This window comes from Cupressus sempervirens, chromosome 7 (genome assembly GCF_028749045.1).
Source record: "Cupressus sempervirens isolate cs-2001-9-10 chromosome 7, ASM2874904v1, whole genome shotgun sequence".
Lineage (NCBI taxonomy): Eukaryota > Viridiplantae > Streptophyta > Pinopsida > Cupressales > Cupressaceae > Cupressus > Cupressus sempervirens.
Window position 1 is genome coordinate 411,955,016 of NC_143124.1, and position 22,248 is coordinate 411,977,263.

Genomic DNA, 22,248 nt, shown 5'->3' on the forward strand with positions numbered 1-22,248 from the left:
TTTTTGAGTGGCCAATGGGATGGGAAAATATTAGAATTAGTGTTTACCTTGCCATATGGAGATAACAAAATGGAAAATTTGATCCCACGATGAATGGTTGGAGAGATTTTACAGTTGGTAACTTTGTACTAGCCAACACTACAAGTTTCAGCATCACCCAAGATAGAGCCACAAAATTAAAATAGAATACAATTTACCAAAGTAGAGAGAGGCTATTACAGGTATTAGAAACACAATCCTATAGCACCCAAAATTGCATCCATACCTTGCACAAGCTATGAGATATGCTTGTTAACCTCATAATGGTTTTTGACACTTGAGTGCCAATACACTTAACCTACTTTCTATATTGGAGCTGAGTACACCATGCATGCCGAGAAACAAAAAATGCCAAGTTAGGAAAGACTTCAGGTGCCGAGTGATCTTCATGTGCCGAGTAGTTTTCAGATGCTGAGTGAAGTGTAAGTGTTGAGTAACATAAGGTGCTGAGTGCTAACAAGTGCCGAGTAACATAAGGTGTCGAGTGCTAACAAATGCCGAGTAACATAAGGTGCCAAGTGTTAACAAGTGTCGAGTAACATAAGGTACCAAGCTATCTAGGAAATAGCATGCGCTGAGTATCAAAAATACTTCAGGAGCTGAGTAACTCAAAATATCAGCATAAGAGTTTGTAATTACACAAACTATGATGCAAATAGTTTTTGCAGCCGACATAAGGTAAATCTCGAAGGATTTAATGATAAGATCGAATCTTTTATTTTTCCTATGTAATCTACATGCAACCAATAAGAAAAATGATGAAGGCATGCAACCAATAGAAGAAGTGCAAATAATAAGCAGAAAATGAAGATTGAATATGGATCGTAGATCCATGCCTAACCCTAAATTCTCGAATGTCTTTATAAGGAAGACAAAATTTCATTGTAAATGAGAAGAGTGGACATACAAGGGTGCAAAAGAAAATCTATTTTTAGAAGCTAGAGTTATCAGATCACAAAAGGATCAAGATCAAAGAAAGCGGAACAGGTGCCTGCATTCAGCAATCAAGGATTGTAATCTATCAGGTTCATTATACCTAATATTTTCTAGCAATTGTATTAGAATGAAAATCCTATGGTGATAGGTTAGCTTAAGAGCTACTTCATAGATCCTTTAATTAGGTAATTAAATCCTTTAATAGGGTGACACTTCATGTAAAGTGTTTGTAAAGCCTTTAGCCAGGTCACTATTAATATAGTGTAAAGCCTTTAACAGGGCATGCCTTTAACAGGGCAAACCATCAGAAGTGGTTGAACAATATTGCTGTAGTAATTATTGTGGGTATCATTTCCACCCCAGTTTTACCTTCTTATTCCTGGAGGGTTTCTGGGTTACCAAATTCTACTGTTATGAGTTGTTGATGCATGTCTTAGTTTCATGTTTACTTGATGTATTTGCATGCATGCAATTTACTTTCAGTTAACAGTTTTACTGGTTAAAGTGTGATACTTCTGATTCACCCCCCCTCATAAGTATTCTTTCCATATTTGAATATTGCAACAATTGGTATCAGAGCATCCAGATTCTCACAAGGAAAAGCCTAACAGCTTGGAGGAAAAGATCTAAAGATGGAAGCTTTCAAACTTGGAAAGATCATTGAAAATTAGGTGATAGATGTGCAACTTTCTCTACTTAGCCTGGAGGAATTTAGAAACAAGTTGAGAAACTCATTAAAAAAAGGGAAGGATCTAGCCATAGCTGAAAATAATATACACTACAAGGAGATTGATACCACCAACATATTTTCCAACGGAGATACTAAAGAGTCTGATGCAGCAATAGCATAACTAATGGAGAAAAATAAAGTTCAAGCAGATGAGATAAGATCTATCAAGATTGAACATTAGTCACAAGCCATAATGATATGTGAAATCACTAAACACAAGAAAAGAGCAATTGAAGATAAAGTTATGATGGAAAATGACAAAAGAAACCTTGCAAACAGACTTGAAGAAAAATGTACTGAATTGACAAGGATCTCAAACATGCAAATGGATACACTTGCCCAAATGATGAACCTTCATCGTGAACTCAATGTGAAAGATATTGACATCTCTACTTTAAAGATGTAGAATGAACAAATGCAAAATGAATTGAACAGAGAAAAAGAGGTGGCAGAGAATCTCAACAAGTCAAGTGAAGCTATCAAGTATTTTGAATAGTTGCTGAAATCCCCAAAATCTACCCATGATACATCAGGAGTAGGATACAATAGCACTAAAGTTGGAGAATCATCAAAGAGTGTTGAACAAAGAAGTGACAAAGGTAAGAATTCAAAACCCACTTGTCATCACTGTAATAAGAAGGGGCATACAAAAAATGTGTGCAGGAGTAGAAGATTCAATCAATCAAACACACCCAAAAATAAGAGTTTCTGTCACAAGTGCAACATGCAAGGACATATGACACAAAATTGCAGATGCAATGCCACAAGGACTTAGAGATTTGATGGACATTGTTATAATTGCAAAAAGTATGGACATAGGGCATTTGAGTGCAGATCAAAACCTATGTGGACATCAAATCAACCAGTAAAAATAGAAGGGAATGAAAGTCATTATCATTGGGATTACAATACTAGGTATAGTTGTCATTATTTTCAAGAATATGGACATATATCACAGAACTGCATTACAACACATTTCAGAGGGAACTACAAAAGATGGTTGAATCAAACTACATGTTTCAGTTGTTTGAAAATTGGTCATATTAGCAGAAACTGTCCTACAAGATCAAAGGCACCCAAAACTAAAGAAAACAAGGGAAAAGGAAAAATTGATGTTGAAAAGATAAGAAGGCAAATGAATAAGACTTGGAAAAAGAAAGATGAGTGCAACAGATCAAGTGGAGGGATCACTTCACCCAATGGGTCAAGTGATCACACCTCATCAAACTAAGCATAAGAAGTATATTGGAATGATATACAAAGCTATATCTCACATCAGTCCCAAGAAAAAGAAGCCATGCTAAGTATAAATATGCATGAAATAAGATGTGAAGACAAAATCTAAATGTTGTTGCCAGAATATCTTTGCATGCCGAGTTAAACTCCAACACATGCCGAGCTCCTAACAGCGACCGAGCTGAGAATTGATGCCGAGTTGGTTAACTCTAATGGAAGCCAAGTAAAAGTGGAAATATAGTGCAAGCTGAGTTAGATTAAAATTTCTTCAGAAGCTGAGTTGGCAGTTGAGCATTTAATGCGATGGAAATAGGGTATATTATCGCGATTTCAATTAGTTTTACACATCGCGATCAAAGAGAAAAGAAGAAGAAAGAGAGCTGAGAAACTTCATAGCAAGAATCTAGTGTTTCAAGTAGATTACAACCTCATTCAACACATTTTTCATCGATCTCAAGGTATTTTCATTTGTGTCGAGCTATGAAGTTTTGTATCTTTTTATTGTAAAAACCCTAGTTTTCATAAATGGCGTCAAGTTCGAAGAAAACTGGGGATAAAGAAATGTTTGAACTTTAGTTAGTTTCAAATGAGATCAAGCAACCCAATTTTTGACCCATTCCCGAAGTTGCCTACAAAAATGACCCAGCTGGTGCTCTCTCCCAAATTGCCCCAAAAGTTGTAATGGTCTAAGACGTGAGAAAATGTTACAACTGTAAGATAGGTGCCCTAGGAGACATTGAAATAAGACAAGTTTATGAGAAATTGTGTATAGATGGAGTCTTAAAAGATGAATTCAAAATCATTGAAAGAAAGGGTTTAACCCAAGTTTTGAGCCTTCCTATTGTATTCAAAACATAATGGGTTAGACTTGTGCTGAGCAGAATTCATGGAGGAAATTTGTGGTTAGAAGATACTCCCATCAAATTGACAAAAGAAATCATACATAGAGTAATAGGGTACCCAACCCTAGATCGTTTCAAAAATTTGAGAAGTGAATCAAAGGAAGATATTGAAAAGAACACTAGTGCCCAGTGGAACAAAAGAGGAATGACAATTCACACCATTCAAGATCCTCTAGTTGAGTTTTCTATTAGAGTCATCGCCCATAAATTCTACCAATCCAGTAGACTCAACAGTGTACCATGTATTGCAGTAGATGTAGGCTACAAATTGGTGAAAAAGGACCATACTTATGATCTTGCAAAACTGCAACTACAACAGATCAATGAAAACCTAGCTGCCATAAGAAGAACAAAAGGCACTCAATGAAAATTTGGAACTATCCTAGTTTGCATATTCTTTTATGTTCAGAATGAGTTTCCTTCTTTTGGAAAAGTGGCATGGAGGAATGATAGAACCATCATTGCCCATATCAATGAATACATAGAGAAAATGGGAGAAAATTTTGATACCTTGATGACAAGCTATTTTGAGGATTTCAAGAAATCCATGAAGCAAAGATCAAGGATACTAGTATCCTTAGTAGAAAAAAATACTAATGATATATGTTTCTTAGTTGACATTGATTTTACTTATATTCAAGAAGTAATACCAAGGGTAAGATGGCTAAGGCCATTTGGATATGAAATTAATATTGATGAGGCATCTGTAGCAATAACTGCATTATTGGCAGAAGAAATAGATAAAAGTGCTCCACATTTTGGCACTTATGATGTGGTAAGATGAAAGATAAACATGGAATTAAAAACTGCTTCTAGATTGAAGAAGAAAGACAAATTATTAAAGAAGATTAAGAAAAAATTTGCTAAAGAAATTGAGGCTAAAGAAAAAGAAGAAGAAGATGACAGTGATGATGAAGATGATCAAGAACAAGGGCCAATAGAATTAAGTCAATGTCTTGGAGAAGACAAGGAGGAAGGTGCAGAGGAAGAAGAAGCCAAGGAAGCACCAACTGAAGCTGAGCCACAGAAAAGAAAGGCAATAGAACAGCCTCCAGCTAAGCCCAGATCAAAGAAAGCTGCGATGCCATTACCTCAAAAGCCAACAACATGAGCTACAACAAGGGCCTCCAATCAAAAGGCCAAAGAGGAAGTTACAAAGAAGAAACAAATCAAGGAAACACAGGAAGAGCCGAGGAAAAGAAGAAGATATGTGGCTCAACCTGACACTGATGAAGAAGACCAATTTGAAAAGGTAAGCCACTCTTCAGTTGATACCTTATGTAAAAAGATTGGAAATGGTGACTTAAGTAATTTAAATAAAGTTGATTTCAATAAATTTACTAAAGAAGAATACAATAAGATAGAAGAAACAGTTTATGGACTGATGGCACAGTTCAAGTAAACTCCACTTGAATTAGATGGACAATTGCCAAAAGAACTGTCAAAAATTGTAGAAGATAGATGACATTTCTGTTTGAAAATGGAGAAGGAGATGAGGGAATCAACCCTAGCAAGTCTATTGCCAGATTTGACTAAGGAACAAGTAAACAATGCAGTCAAAATGCACAATAATAGATTTACACCTAAATACAAGGCATTCTTCATACTCCAAAATAGGATGGAAGGAATTTTCAAAGAACAATGAAATCATGGAAAAACTTGTACAAAAATATTGAAGATATTTTTGAACAAGAATACAAGGAAGAAGCTGCTGTACCAATAAAGGAGAGGAGAAAAAGGAAAGAAGATGAAGAAAAGAAAAGAGAAGAAGAAAGGAAAGAAGAAGGACAAAAGAAAGGAGAAGAAGAGAAGAAGGAAGAAGAAAAGAAAGATGGAGAGGAGGAAGAGACACAAAAACAAAATATAATGGGAACAACTAAGCAAGAGTAGCAACCAGATCAGAGTGTGCAAGACACAAAATTGCCACCTCCTAGCCCTCCTCAAGCATCCATCTCACTTGCAGACACTATAACTATTACTGATGTTCCTGATACTTCTGGTCACAATATCAATCCATTAACTGCAGGAGATCTTAAAAGAATTCTTGACCAATCTACACAACAAGCAATATTATGTGCAGATCCAGTATTGGTTAGTATGGATGAACTACAAAAACTATTAGAAAGTACAGTCAAAGATAAGGTGAATACACAAGAACCACCTTCTATCATCTCTACAACTACTAGTAGTCAATTTCAAATGCCAACAAGCATAGTTGATGCTACAACACAGAAGCCAAGTGCAACTATAGAAAAAGGAATAGAACAAATAGGATAGACTATTACATCTGATCCTACAACACAAACACAAGGTGCACTTCCCAAGATTACAATAATTGATCATGGTAGACAGAAGGAGGAGGAAATTGTGAAAACCCCTAAAGAACAGGAGGCAATACAAACATTAATAGATTTTCCTACCTCGGGAACTCCTTCACACCAGCCATTGCAAATATCTGTACCAACATCTAGTACTACTAGAGTTGTAAGGGTACTTCACTATGGAGACCCTGAATTAGATGAGGAGATAGTCATACCAAGCTATGACTCAAAAACAATAACCATTGATCAAATCAATGAGGTGCAGGAAGTACTAAATAGGAGGAAAAGATAGGAGATACTCAGGAAGGAGTATAAACAAAAGAAAACACTATATGAAATTAAGGACATCTTTATGGATGCCTTTAGTTTGCAATCACTAGATGAGTCAAAGAATATCACGAAGCAATTATCAGATATTATTGACCAGGTGATAAATGAAGACCTAGAAACAAATGCAAAACTTATGGAATGGTCAAAGAGAAAATTCCAAGGAAAAGTAAATGAACAAATATCAAGTCAAATTTCACTTTCACAGGTTGAATTAGCAAAGCTCATTGACAAAGTGAAAAAGGTACTTGAGAATATATTCTCATTGTACAAAAAGCTATGTGATTTTTCATACTTCACATAAGAGACAAGCCAAAAGATACTGAGCCTAGAAAGAAATTTAAACATTTCAAGCATGCAACTACCAAATGATCTAGCTCAAAGTGAGAAGCATTTTGCTCAATCACTTCACACTCACAAAGAAATAGTTGTATTAACAGCAGATGAGGCTAATATAGGGGCCAAACTAATACAGCTCCAATTGTCCATTACCCCACATTTAGAATTACTCCATAAAGAGCAAGTATATGTTGAAACTATTCTCAAGAAAGACCCAAATATTTCTACTTCAAAAGGACTTATTCATCTTGCTGTCGAGACTGCCATCCAACACAAGTCACTAGAAATTGCTTTGAACAATTAGGATGCAGCTCTTAGGATGATTATGGAAGTAAACAACATATTTTTGGCTAAATATGGTCTTAACCCTTAAACATTCTTTGACATAAGTATCAAAAAGGGGGAGAAAAGAGACATAATAGGGGGAGATATAGATATTATGAGATGAATTAATGGGGGAGAAAAGATACAAAGGAGAAACTTGATATACAGATGAGGCATAATCAACTCAGGGGGAGTTACAAAATTTTTGAGGTATATATTGTAAAATTGTAAGTTACAAATTTTGATCAAGTTTTCTTTAAACTTTGTATATACCAATTAGATTAGTAAATGTACTCATAAGGTTAGTTAAGTGTTTTTGTCACTCATGTCAAAGGGGGAGATTGTTAACCTCATAATGGTTTTTGACACTTGAGTGCCAATACACTTACCTACTTTCTATATTGGAGCTGAGTACACCATGCATGCTGAGCCACAAAAAATGTCAAGTTAGGAAAGACTTTAGGTGTTGAGTGATCTTCATGTGCCAAGTAGTTTTCAGATGCCAAGTGAAGATTAGATACCAAGTGAAGTGTAAGTGCTGAGTAGCATAAGGTGTCGAGTGATAAATGCTGAGTAACATAAGGTGCCAAGTGTTAACAAGTGCCGAGTAACATAAGGTGCTGAGTTATATAGTTTTGATTAGGTGTCGAGCTATCCAGGAAACAACATGTGTCGAGTATCAGTAATACTTCAGGAGCCGAGTAACTCAAAATATTAGCATAAGAGTTTGTAATTGCACAAACTATGATGCAAACAGTTTTTGCAGCCAACATAAGGTAAATCTTGAAGGATTTAATGATAAGATCGAATCTTTTATTTTTCCTATGCAATCTACATGCAGCCAATAAGAAAAATGATGAAGGCATGCAACCAATAGAAGAAGTGCAAATAATAAGCGGAAAATGAAGATTGAATAGGGATTGTAGATCCATACCCAACCCTAAATTCTCAAATGTCTTTATAAGGAAGATGAAATTTCATTGTAAATGAGAAGAGTGGACAAACAAGGGTGCAAAAGGAAATCTATTTTTAGAAGTGAGGGTTATTAGATCACAAAAGGATCAAGATCAGAGAAAGTAGAATAGGTGTCTACATTCAGCAATCAAGGATTGTAATCTATCAAGTTCATTATACCTAATACTTTCTAGCAATTGTATTAGAATGAAAAATCCTATGGTGATAGGTTAGCTTAACAGCTACTTCGTAGATCCTTTAATTAGGTGATTAAATCATTTAACAGGGTGACACTTCATGTAAAGTGTTTGTAAAGCCTCTAACCAGGTCACTATTAATACAATGTAAAGCCTTTAACAGGGCTGGCCTTTAACAAGGCAAACCATCAGAATTGGTTGAACAATATTATTGCAGTAATTTTTGTGGGTATCATCCCCACCCCAATTTTACCTTCTTATTCCTGGAGGGTTTCTGGGTTACCAAATTCTAGTGTTATGAGTTGTTAATGCATGTCTTAGTTTCATGTTTACTTGATGTATTTACATGCATGCAATTTACTTTCAATTAAAAGTTTTATTGGTTAAAATGTGATAGTTCTGATTCACCCCCCCCACACACCCCCCCCCCCCCCCCCCCTCTCATAAGTATTCTTTCCATATTTGAATATTCCAACAATGCCTTGTCAAAGATTGTTGCCCTATGATATTTATTAACTATTAGGGTCTATTCAATTTAGTGTACCCAAGAATGTTCAAGCGATCAATGAGATAGGAAATTTTTTGAACTAGGGTTTACCTGATCACATAGAGCTAATAGAATAGATAGTTTAATCATGCAATGAATGGTCAGAAAGATTCAACAATTGTTGATTTTGTACTACTTGATACTAAATGTTTTAGCATCACCCGAGATGGGGTCATAAAATCAAAATTAAATCCAATCTCCTCAAAAAGAGAGAGGGTATGTGCAGGATCATAGTTGCCAAAAAGTGGTGATCTGGAAAATTTGTAGTTCTAAAATATCTCAAACCATTTTAAAACCTATTCCAACTTTTTTCCCACTCACCTTGATACTAAATGAGAATAATTAATATCTTTATAAGGTCTACTACATCTTTTGATACCAAATCTATATGGTCAACTTTAAAAGCATCCTAAAAATGTGCTTTTGGCCTATTTTTATGTGATTTTTACTTCAAACATATGGTTGATGACTTTTTTTCACCCAAATTTGATAAAATGAAAAGTGTTTCTTAAGAATGTTCTTATATTTCCATAAATGTAAGGTTTTTCAAATTATTAGATTAGTAAGTAATTATTAGTTATTTCCTAATAGAGTTACATATAAAGTCCTAACTGACACACTACTTGAAAAAACAACTATAACTTTCAAATGGTACAATATTTTTTAAATCCAAAAGATGCACAACATTTTATGTTTCTTCTACTATAAGGAAAGAAAAATGAAAAATTGAATTTTGCAGAGTTTTGAATTAGTTAAGGTGGTCAAACACGAGATTTTTTTAATTCTGAAAATACTAAAGTCAAAAATTAATTATTAATTATTAATTATTTATTTAGAATAAAAATACCCAAAAATATATGTGACATCTAGGCATGAGTCGACTACTTATATCTAGAATATTATTAAAAAATATTATCATTTCATTTTGATTAAGGTGGTCAAACATACGTCTACTTCTTAGTTTTGTTTTGAAATTTTTGTAATATTACATTAAAATTCAAAATTTTGACCAATCAATTTTTTCTTTTTTGAGATAAGTCCTAGTAATTTAGAAACTAAATTCCATTTGCTAGAGATTCTTTTCTCTCAACTTCTTGATATAAAGTTAATAGCAAGTAGAAAATTGCACGTCAAGTTAACATAACTCTAATTTTCTAATTTTTTATTGCCACTTAAGACTATAGTTTGGTTTACCATGATCCTATACATACCCAAGAGGTTTTTGTAGGTGCCAAAAAAAAAATCTTGTAGCACTCAAAATTGCATTCATACCAAACATGAGCTCCAAGATATGCCCTATCCAAAATCACTTCCCTATGGCATTTAGTAGTTATTAAGGTTAATTTAGTTTGGTATGCTTGAGAACATGCATATATTCAATGAGATGGGACAAGGTTGGAAATAGGTTTTACCTAGCTATCTAGAGCTAACAAAACAAATAATTTGATCCCACGATGAACGGTTAGAGAGATTCAATAGTTTGTGACTTTGTAATGGCCAACACTACAAGTTTCAGGGTCAGCCAAGATGGGGCCACAAAATCAAAATAGAATTTAATAAAAAAAAAGAGATAATTTATTTTATATGCTAGAAATATGATCCTAAAGTATCTAGAATTGCATCCCTACCTCACACAAGCTCCAAGATACGCCCCTTCAAGGATCACTACCCCATGTCATTTAGTGGCTCTTAGGGTGAATTCAGTTTGGCATGCCCAAAAATGTTCAAACATTCAATGTGATCAGAAAAGTTTAGAACTATAGTTTTCCCAACCATTGGGAGCTAACTAAACAAAAAATTCAATCCCACAATGAATGGTTAGAGAGACTCAATAGTTGACAACTTTGTATTGGGCAACACTACAAGTTTTGGCATCACCTGAGACGGGGCCGCAAAATTGAAATACAATCTAAGATCCAAAAGTAGAGAGAGGCTATTGTAGGTATTGGAAACAAGATCATGTAGCACCCAAAATTGAATCCATACCTTACACAAGCTATGAGATATACCCCATCAAAGATCACTGCCCTATGACATTTAATGACTCTTAGGGTCAATTTGATTTAGCATGACAAAGAATGTTTGAGTAGTCAATAAGTTAGGACAAGCTTGAAACTAGGGTTTATCCAACCTAATTTATGGGAAGAGTTTATAGCCATCATGGGAGAATGGCAAAGGAATGGTGGTAGTATGGAGACTCAGCATGAAGAAGTTTCCAAAGAAGAGGTATCAGATGATGTTATGGACAAAGAAGATGAGGCTGAATATATTTATGGCAAGGCAACAAATTATTTTCGGGACATAAAATTCAGAATAAAAATTCAAGTGTATGCAACAATAATAAAAATTCAGAATGTGATGAAGTTACAAGTGTATGTAGTAGCAATACAAATTCAAAATATGATGAAGTGGATACATAGTGAGCAGCAAATAATGTTTATCTTACCAATAGAAAACAAACCAAAGGTAAAGATGAAGGAGAAAGAGAAAATTCAAATGATACAAGTTCAAGAAAGGCCAAGTTTTCTAATGGAGGAAAAGTACAAACCAAAAGTCAAGATGAAGGGATCCATATGTTTTTCTAATACTTTGTTTTGCAGGTGTTTCCAAGGGACTTGGAAACTTTTAAAATTTGGGAGTATGGTGTAGGAGCATGTCTGCAACAAGAAGACAACCTACAATATGACTAAAATGTAGGGCACAAAGCAAATATCAAAAAGTTTTGAGTTTAAAATGTGAAATTTGAAATGTTTGTGTGTGAATTTAGAGTTTTATGTTTTAAAATAAATGTCCTTTTTTTTGTGGTGGAAATGTTTATGTGGCATTCTTATAAGCCTACCCAACATTATCCACTTAGGAGTATGAGTTTATTTTAGATTATTTTGGGTGTGTTAAAGGTTTCTAATTTTCGAAAATGTTTATGCGAAAAATCAAAAGGAAAAAAATGATGAATATTCCTAAAGCACCATGTGTAGGCATTCAAAATGTAACTGCCACAAGAAAGATATGATGGATTTTTGGGAGTTACATTAGAAGGTGAATATTTCTAAAGCACCATGTGTAGGCATTCAAAATGTAACCGCCACAAGAAAGCTATGATGGATTTTTGGGAGTTACATTAGAAATTTTTTCAAAAAGAGAAAGAGTGAATATTGTAAGGGAGATTTTTGAAGAGAGATTTTTTGGAGAGAGATTATCTGGGAGAAAGTGAATAAAATGAAGTTCTTGAGTTTTCCTATAATTTTCTTAAGTTTCTAGTGTTGTACAGATGTGATTGTGTAGTATTCTACATACATTTTTCTATTTGTATTTAGATCAACATCTTGTAAGAAATCTGAAAATTAGATCTTAATAGTTTAATATTTTCTTATTTTTCATTTCCTATCAGCCGGATCTCTCTTTTGTTTTGAGAGTGGTCTTTGCATAGTGATTTTGTAAAGATTTTGAAATCCTCTGCATCATTTTTGGTATCAGAGCCCAGAAAAAGATTTGGGTAGGGAAAGGTGATTTGGTATTTGATTTTGAAGTTATATGGGGTTCCATGGAGGAAAGAATCAAATCACATATTTGTTTATGAATGTTGAAAGAGAAGGGATCCAAAATATTTTTGGATTGATTTGTTATTAAATCACTTGGATGAATCAAAGGAAGTTAATCACTATCATTTGAAAGAGAAATATCCGAAGTTGAAACTATTGCATGCATGTCAAGATTCCTTAAATCTGAAGCTTCCTGATTTCGGGCAGTGTGGTGGAAATCTTTTTCTTATTTTTTAATGAAGTGTTTCCTTGTTATGCATGATATATTTTTGGAAATATCATTGAATATACTCTCATCTGGTTCAAGTTTGGTTCATTTTCATTTAGAAATGAGCAAGTTATGCACAATTCTGTGAAGCTAGTCTGTTCAGATTTTAGATTTATAGTCCAAAGAAAAATTTATAGCAATCATGTATGGTTTCATAGAGACCCAAAAATTGGTGCGATGATAGTTCATTATGTTTTGAATAACTTTCATTCTTTCCAAAAAATTTATCTCATGATTTGAGGGGTCTAGCAAACCCATTTCTAAAAATTGTCCTATTTACTGTCACTGTTGCTACAGGAAGGTAGCAATTTAGAAAGTCTTTTCTTTCTTGATTTTCATGGTTTCAGGAAGGAATTGGTCGAAAGAAATTCAATTTTAATATTTGGAAATAAATCCCTAGCTCTAAAATCAGCAGCATTGGGTTGAAAAATTTTTTTTGGTCATGGTAAAAGTATTGTTAGTTTTCTTTAGTTGAGGGGATAAGTGTTTGACAAAATTCCTGTCATTGTGAAGACACAATTACCACTACTAGGAGTCAATGAGTGAAAGAACAAGACTGATTTTTCGGATGGAAAAAGATTTTTTTTCTTAAGTTTCCTATGTTGCTGAAGCATTCTATGTTCATGTAGCAGATTATGTTACTATGGCAAAATACAATGTGCAGATTGTGAAGGTTTCCAGATTGATGAGTTTGAGCCTTTGAAGCAACCCTTCGAGTTTAGTATATCCATGAAAGGTTTCCAAAGTGTAGCTCAAAATCATAATGGAAGAATAAGAAGCAAAAAGACAAAGCTATAGCCAAAGACATTCTATATTCTGAACAAAGTGTAGGTGCAAGAATAAGGTATGCAATGTTATAGTTGACAGTGGTTCCTTTGATAATATAATCTCAGTAGAAATGGTTGAGAAATTGAATTTTCCAAGAGTACCTCATGATTTACCTTATAGAGCATATGGGTTAGGAGATGAATAGTGGATTGATGTGTTTGAAAACTCATATGTTTCTTTTAATATTGGACCATATTTTGATACCATAGAATGTGATATTATGCATTTAAAAGATTGTCAATTGATTTTGGGAAGAGCATGAAAATATGATAGGTCAACCATATATGATTGTAGAGAGAACACATATACTGTCAATAAAGATGGGAAGAAGATGGTTTTGCTTCCATTGGAGGATGATGAAACATGGAAGGAATCAAGAAGTATAGGTCTTATTGATAGGATCGCATTTCCAATGCATGATAAAGTGGAAGAGGAAGTGAAAGAAGTTTTGGTAGAGGCAAATGAAACTATAGACAAGGCAGCTATAAAGAGTGCAAATGTATGTGAAGTTGGTACAAAAATCTCAACAATGATATATGTAAGTTGTTCTTTGGAAGGGAAAGAACATGAAGAGCAGAAAGAAGATAAATTGCAGCAAGAAGTAGTGCATACGTAAATGTTGATGAGAAGAATAAAGAGGAAAGTCCTATGGGATTTGATTGTGATAAAGGTATGGTTGGAACAGTAATGTGTCCTTTGAAAATAGAGATGAGTACGATGCTGAAAGGTACTCCTATGAAAGAGAGTTTGGAGGAAAATAATGAAGCCTTCAAAATGCATGGTGTAGTGAAATGTCAAGAGCAACGGCATGGGGATGGAGATAAAGATTGTGTAGCAGCAAGTTCTAAAGAAGAATCTGATTTACGGGAAGAGTTTACAACCATCATGGGAGAATGGCAAAGGAATGGTTGTAGTATGGAGACTCAGCATGAAGAAGTTTCCAAAGAAGAGGTATCAGATGATGTTATGGACAAAGAAGATGAGGCTGAATATATTTATGACAAGGCAAAAAATTATTTTTGGGACATAAAATTCAGAATAAAAATTCAAGTGTATGCAGCAATAATAAAAATTCAGAATGTGATGAAGTTACAAGTGTATGTAGCAGCAATAAAAATTCAAAATATGATGAAGTGGATGCATAGTGAGCAGCAAATAATTTTTATCTTACCAATAGAAAAAAAACCAAAGGTAAACATGAAGGAGAAAGGGAAAATTCAAATGATACGAGTTCAAGGAAGGCCAAGTTTTCTAATGGAGGAAAAGTACAAACCAAAAGTCAAGATGAAGGGATCCATATGTTTTTCTAATACTTTGTTTTGCAGGTGTTTCCAAGGGACTTGGAAACTTTTGAAATTTGGGAGTATGGTTCAGGAGCATGTCTGCAACAGGAAGACAACCTACAATATGATTAAAATGTAGGGCACAAAGAAAATATCAAAAAATTTTGAGTTTAAAATCTGAAATTTGAAATGTTTGTGTGTGAGTTTAGAGTTTTATGTTTTAAAATAAATGTCCTTTTTTTTGTGGTGGAAATGTTTAGGTGGCATTCTTATAAGCCTACCCAACATTATCCACTTAGGACTTAGTATGAGTTTATTTTAGATTATTTTGTGTGTGTTAAAGGTTTCTAATTTTTCAAAATGTTTATGGAAAAAATCAAAAGGAAGAAAATGATGAATATTCCTAAAGCACCATGTGTAGGCATTCAAAATGTAACTGCCGCAAGAAAGCTATGATGGATTTTTGGGAGTTACATTAGAAGGTGAATATTCCTAAAGCACCATGTGTAGGCATTCAAAAAGCTATGATGGATTTTTGGCAGTTACATTAGAAGGTTTTTGAAAAAGAGAAAGAGTGAATATTGTAAGGGAGATTTTTGAAGAGAGATTTTTTGGAGAGAGATTATTCGGGAGAAAGTGAATACAATGAAGTTCTTGAGTTTTTCTGTAATTTTTTTAAGTTTCTAGTATTGTACAGATGTGATTGTGTAGTATTCTACAAACATTTTTCTATTTGTATTTAGATCAACATCTTGGAAGAAATCTGAAAATTAGATCTTAATAGTTTAATATTTTCTTATTTTTCATTTCCTCTCAGTCGGATCACTGTTTTGTCTTGAGAGTGGTCTTTGCATGGTGATTTTCTAAATATTTTCAAATCCTCTGCATCATTTTTGGTATCAGAGCCCAAAAAAAGATTTGGGTAGGGAAAGGTGATTTGGTATTTGATTTTGAAGTTATATGGGGTTCCATGGAGGAAAGAATCAAATCACATATTTGTTTATGAATGCTGAAAGAGAAGGGATCCAAAATATTTTTGGATTGATTTGTTATTAAATCACTTGGATGAATCAAAGGAATTTAATCACTATCATTTGAAAGAGAAATATCTGAAGTTGAAACTATTCCATGCATGTCAAGAGTCCTTAAATCTGAAGCTTCCTGATTTCGGGCAGTGTGGTGGAAATATTTTTCTTATTTTTTCATAAAGTATTTCCTTGTTATGCATGATATATTTTTGGAAATATCATTGAATATACTCTCATCTGGTTCAAGTTTGGTTCATTTTCATTTAGAAATGAGCATGTTATGCACAATTCTGTGAAGCTGGTCTGTTCAGATTTTAGATTTACAGTCCAAAGAAAAATTTATAGCAGTCATGTATGGTTTCATAGAGACCCAAAAATTGGTGGGATGATAGCTAATTATGTTTTGAACAACTTTCATTCTTTCTAGAAAAATTTATCTCATGATTTGAGGGGTCAAACAAACCCGTTTCTGAAAACTGTCCTATTTACTGTCACTGTTGCTATAGGAAGGCAGCAGTTTGGAAAGTCTTTTTTTTCTTGAATTTCATGGTGTCAGGAAGGAATTGGTTGAAAGAAATTCAATTTTAATATTTGGAAATAAGTCCCTAGCTCTAAAATCAGTAGCATTGAGTTGGAAAATTTGTTTTGGTCATGGTTAAAGTATGGTTAGTTTTCTTTAGTTGAGGGGATAAGTGTTTGAAAAAATTCCTGTCATTGTGAAGACACAATTACCACTATTTGGAGTCAATGAGTGAAAGAAAAAAACTGATTTTTTGGGTGGAAAAAGATTTTTTTTTTTTAAGTTTCCTATGTTGCTGAAGCATTCTATGTTCATGTAGCAGATTATGTTACTGTAGCAAAATACAATGTGCAGATTGTGAAGGTTTCCAAATTGATGAGTTTGAGCCTTTGAAGAAACCCTTCGAGTTGAGTATATCCATGAAAGGTTTCCAAAGTGTAGCTCTAAATCATAATGGAAGAATAAGAAGCAAAAAGACAAAGCTATAGCCAAAGACATTCTATATTCTGAACAAAGTGCAGGTGCAAGAATAAGGTATGCAAAGTTATAGTTGATAGTGGTTCCTTTGAAAATATAATCTCAGTAGAAATGGTTGAGAAATTGAATCCTCCAAGAGTACCTCATGATTTACCTTACAGAGCATATGGGTTAGGAGATGAGCAGTGGATTGATGTGTTTGAAAAGTCATATGTTTCTTTTAATATTGGACCATATTTTGATACCATTGAATCTGATATTATGCCTTTAAAAGATTGTCACTTGATTTTGGGAACAACATGGAAATATGACAGGTCAACCATATATGATTGTAGAGAGAACACATATACTATCAACAAAGATGGGAAGAAGATGGTTTTTCTTCCATTGAAGGATGATGAAACATGGAAGGAATCAAGAAGTATAGGTCTTATTGATAGGATAGCATTTCCAATGCATGATAAAGTGAAAGAGGAAGTGAAAGAAGTTTTGGTAGAAGCAAATGAAACTATAGAGAAGGCAGTCATAAAGAGTGCAAATGTATGTGAAGTTGGTACAGAAATCTCAACAATGATAGATGTAATTTTTCCTTTGGAAGGGAAAGAACATGAAGAGCAGAAAGAAGATAAATTGCAACAAGAAGTAGTGCAGCAAGTAAATGTTGATGAGAAGAATAAAGGGGAATGTCCTATGGGATTTGAGTGTGATAAACTTATGGTTGGAACAGTAATGTGTCCTTTGAAAATAGAGATGAGTACAATGCTGAAAGGTACTCCTATGAAAGAGAGTTTGGAGGAAAATAATGAAGCCTTCAAAATGCATGGTGTAGTGAAATGTCAAGAGCAACGGCATGAGGATCTAGATAAAGATTGTGTAGCAGCAAGTTCTGAAGAAGAATCTGATTTATGGGAAGAGTTTACAGCCATCATGGGAGAATGGCAAAGGAATGGTTGTAGTATGGAGACTCAGCATGAAGAAGTTTCCAAAGAAGAGGTATCAGATGATGTTATGGACAAAGAAGATGAGGCTGAATATATTTATGAGAAGGCAAAAAATTATTTTTCGGACATAAAATTTAGAATAAAAATTCAAGTGTATGCAGCAATAATAAAAATTCAGAATGTGATGAAGTTACAAGTGTATGTAGCAGCAATACAAATTCAGAATATGACGAAGTGGATGCATAGTGAGTAGCAAATAATTTTTATCTTACCAATAGAAAACAAACCAAAGGTAAACATGAAGGAGAAAGAGAAAATTCAAATAATACAAGTTGAAGAAAGGCCAAGTTTTCTAATGGAGGAAAACTACAAACCAAAAGTCAAGATGATGGGATCCATATGTTTTTCTAATACTTTGTTTTGCAGGTGTTTCCAAGGGACTTGGAAACTTTTGAAATTTGGGAGTATGGTGCAGGAGCATGTCTGCAATAGGAAGACAACCTACAATATGACTAAAATGTAGGGCACAAAGCAAATAGCAAAAAGTTTTGAGTTTAAAATTTGAAATTTGAAATGTTTGTGTGTGAGTTTAGAGCTTTATGTTTTAAAATAAATGTCCTTTTTTTTTGTGGTGAAAATTTTTAGGTGGCATTCTTATAAGCTTACCCAACATTATCCACATAGGACTTAGTATGAGTTTATTTTAGATTATTTTGGGTGTGTTAAAGGTTTCTAATTTTTGAAAATGTTTATGGGAAAAATCAAAAGGAGGAAAATGACGAATATTCCTAAAGCACCATGTGTAGGCATTCAAAATGTAACCGCCACAAGAAAGCTATGATGGATTTCTGGGAGTTACATTAGAAGGTGAATATTCCTAAAGAACCATGTGTAGGCATTCAAAATGTAACCGCCACAAGAAAGCTATGATGGATTTTTGGGAGTTACATTAGAAGGTTTTTCAAAAAGAGAAAGAGTGAATATTTTAAGGGAGATTTTTGAAGAGGGATTTTTTGGAGAGAGATTATTTGGGAGAAAGTGAATAGAATGAAGTTCTTGAGTTTTCATGTAATTTTTTTAAGTTTCTAGTGTTGTAAAGATGTGATTGTGTAGTATTCTACATACATTTTTCTATTTGTATTTTGATCAACATCTTGGAAGAAATCTGAAAATCAGATCTTAATAGATTAATATTTTCTTATTTTTCATTTCCTATCAGCCGGATCTCTTTGTTGTTTTGAGAGTGGTCTTTGCATGGTGATTTTTGAAAGATTTTGAAATCCTCTGCATCATTTTTGGTATCAAAGCCCAGAAAATGATTTGGGTAGGGAAAGGTGATTTGGTATTTGATTTTGAAGTTATATGGGTTTCCATGGAGGAAAGAATCAAATCACATATTTGTTTATGAATGTTGAAAGAGAAGGGATCCAAAATATTTTTGGATTGATTTGTTATTAAATAACTTGGATGAATCAAAGGAATTTAATCACTATTATTTGAAAGAGAAATATCTGAAGTTGAAACTATTGCATGCATGTCAAGATTCCTTAAATCTGAAGCTTCCTGATTTTGGGCAGTGCGGTGGAAATCTTTTCCTTATTTTTTCATGAAGTATTTTCTTGTTATGCATGATATATTTTTTGAAATATCATTGAATATACTCTCATATAGTTGAATTTTATTTCATTTTCATTTAGAAATGAGCAAGTTATGCACAATTCTGTGATGCTGGTCTGTTCATATTTTAGATTTACATTCCAAAGAAAAATTTATAGAAGTCACGTATGGTTTCATAGAGACTCAAAAATTGGTGGGAGGATAGTACATTATGTTTTGAACAACTTTCATTCTTTCTAGAAAAAATTATCTCGTGATTTGAGGGGCCAAACAAACCCGCTTCTAAAAACTGTCCTATTTACTGTCATTGTTGCTACAGGAAGGCAACAGTTTGGAAAGTCTGTTGTTTCTTGATTTTCATGGTATCAGGAAGGAATTGGTTGAAAGAAATTCAATTTTAATATTTGGAAATAAATCCCTAGCTCTAAAATCAGCAGCATTGAGTTGGAAAATTTGTTTTGGTCATGGTTAAAGTATGGTTAGTTTTCTTTAGTTGAGGGGATAAGTTTTTGACAAAATTCTTGTCATTGTGAAGACACAATTACCACTACTTGGAGTCAATGAGTGAAAGAAAAAGACTGATTTTTTGGGTGGAAAAATATTTTTTCTTTTTAAGTTTCCTATGTTGTTGAAGCATTCTATGTTCATGTAGCAGATTATGTTACTATAGCAAAATACAATGTGCAGATTGTGAAGGTTTCCATATTGATGAGTTTGAGCCTTTGAAGCAACCCTTTGAGTTGAATATATCCATGAAAGGTTTCCAAAGTGTAGCTCTGCAACATAATGGAAGAAGAAGAAGCAGAAAGACAAAGCTATAGCCAAAGACATTCTGTATTCCGAACAAAGTGCAGGTGCAAGAATAAGGTATGCAAAGTTATAGTTGACAATGGTTCCTTTAAAAATACAATCTCAGTAGAAATGGTTGAAAAATTGAATCTTCCAAGAGTACCTCATGATTTACCTTACAGAGCATATGGGTTAGGAGATGAACAGTGGATTGATGTGTTTGAAAACTCATATGTTTCTTTTAATATTGGACCATATTTTGATACCATTGAATGTGATATTATGCCTTAAAAAGATTGTCACTTGATTTTGGGAAGAGCATGGCAATATGACAGGTCAACCATATATGATTGTAGAGAGAACACATATACTGTCAACAAAGATGGGAAGAAGATGGTTTTGCATCCATTGAAGGATGATGAAACATGGAAGGATTCAAGAAGTATAGGTCTTATTTATAGGATAGCATTTCCAATGCATGATAAAGTGAAAGAGGAAGTGAAAGAAGTTTTGGTAGAGGCAAATGAAACTACAGAGAAGGCAGCCATAAAGAGTGCAAATGTATGTGAAGTTGGTACAAAAATCTCAACAATGATAGATGTAAGTTGTCCTTTGGAAGGGAAAGAACATGAAGAGCAGAAAGAAGATACATTGCAACAAGAAGTAGTGTAACAAGTAAATGTTGATGAGAAGAATAAAGAGGAAATTCCTATGGGATTTGAGTGTGATAAAGTTATGGTTGGAATAGTAATGTGTCCTTAGAAAATAGAGATGAGTACAATGCTGAAAGGTACTCCTATGAAAGAGAGTTTGGAGGAAAATAATGAAGCCTTCAAAATGCACGGTGTAGTGAAACGTCAAGAGCAAGAGCATGAGGATGGAGATAAAGATTGTGTAGCAGCAAGTTCTGAAGAAGAATCTTATTTATGGGAAGAGTTTACAGCCATCATGGGAGAATGGCAAAGGAATGATGTTAGTATGGAGACTCAGCATGAAGAAGTTTTCAAAGAAGAGGTATCAGATGATGTTATGGACAAAGAAGATGAGGCTGAATATATTTATGACAAGGAAACAAATTATTTTTGGGATATAAAATTTAGAATAAAAATTCAAGTGTATGCAGCAATAATAAAACTTCGGAATGTGATGAAGTTACAAGTGTATGTAGGAGCAATACAAATTCAGAATATGATGAAGTGGATGCATAGTGAGCGGAAAATAATTTTTATCTTACCAATAGAAAACAAACCAAAGGTAAACATGAAGGAGAAAGAGAAAATTCAAATGATACAAGTTCAAGAAAGGCCAAGTTTTCTAATGGAGGAAAAGTACAAACCAAAAGTCAAGATGAAGGGATCCATATGTTTTTCTAATACTTTGTTTTGCAGGTGTTTCCAAGGGACTTGGAAACTTTTGAAATTTGGGAGTATGGTGCAGGAGCATGTCTACAACAGGAAGACAACCTACAATATGACTAAAATGTAGGGCACAAAGCAAATATCAAAAAGTTTTGAGTTTAAAATCTGAAATTTGAAATGTTTGTGTGTGAGTTTAGAGTTTTATGTTTTAAAATAAATGTACTTTTTTTGTGGTGGAAATGTTTAGGTGGCCTTCTTATAAGCCTACCCAACATTATCCACATAGGACTTAGTATGAGTTTATTTTAGATTATTTTGGGTGTGTTAAAGGTTTCTAATTTTTGAAAATGTTTATGGGAAAAATCAAAAGGAGGAAAATGATGAATATTCCTAAAGCACCATGTGTAGGCATTCAAACTGTAACCACCGGAAGAAAGCTATGATAGATTTTTGGGAGTTACATTAGAAGGTGAATATTCCTAAAGCACAATGTGTAGGCATTCAAAATGTAACTGCCACAAGAAAGCTATGATGGATTTTTGGGAGTTACATTAGAAGGTTTTTCAAAAAGAGAAAGAGTGAATATTGTAAGGGAGATTTTTGAAGAGGGATTTTTTGGAGAGAGATTATTTGGGAGAAAGTGAATAGAATGAAGTTCTTGAGTTTTCCTACAATTTTTTTAAGTTTCTAGTGTTGTAAAGATGTGATTGTGTAGTATTCTACATACATTTTTCTATTTGTGTTTAGA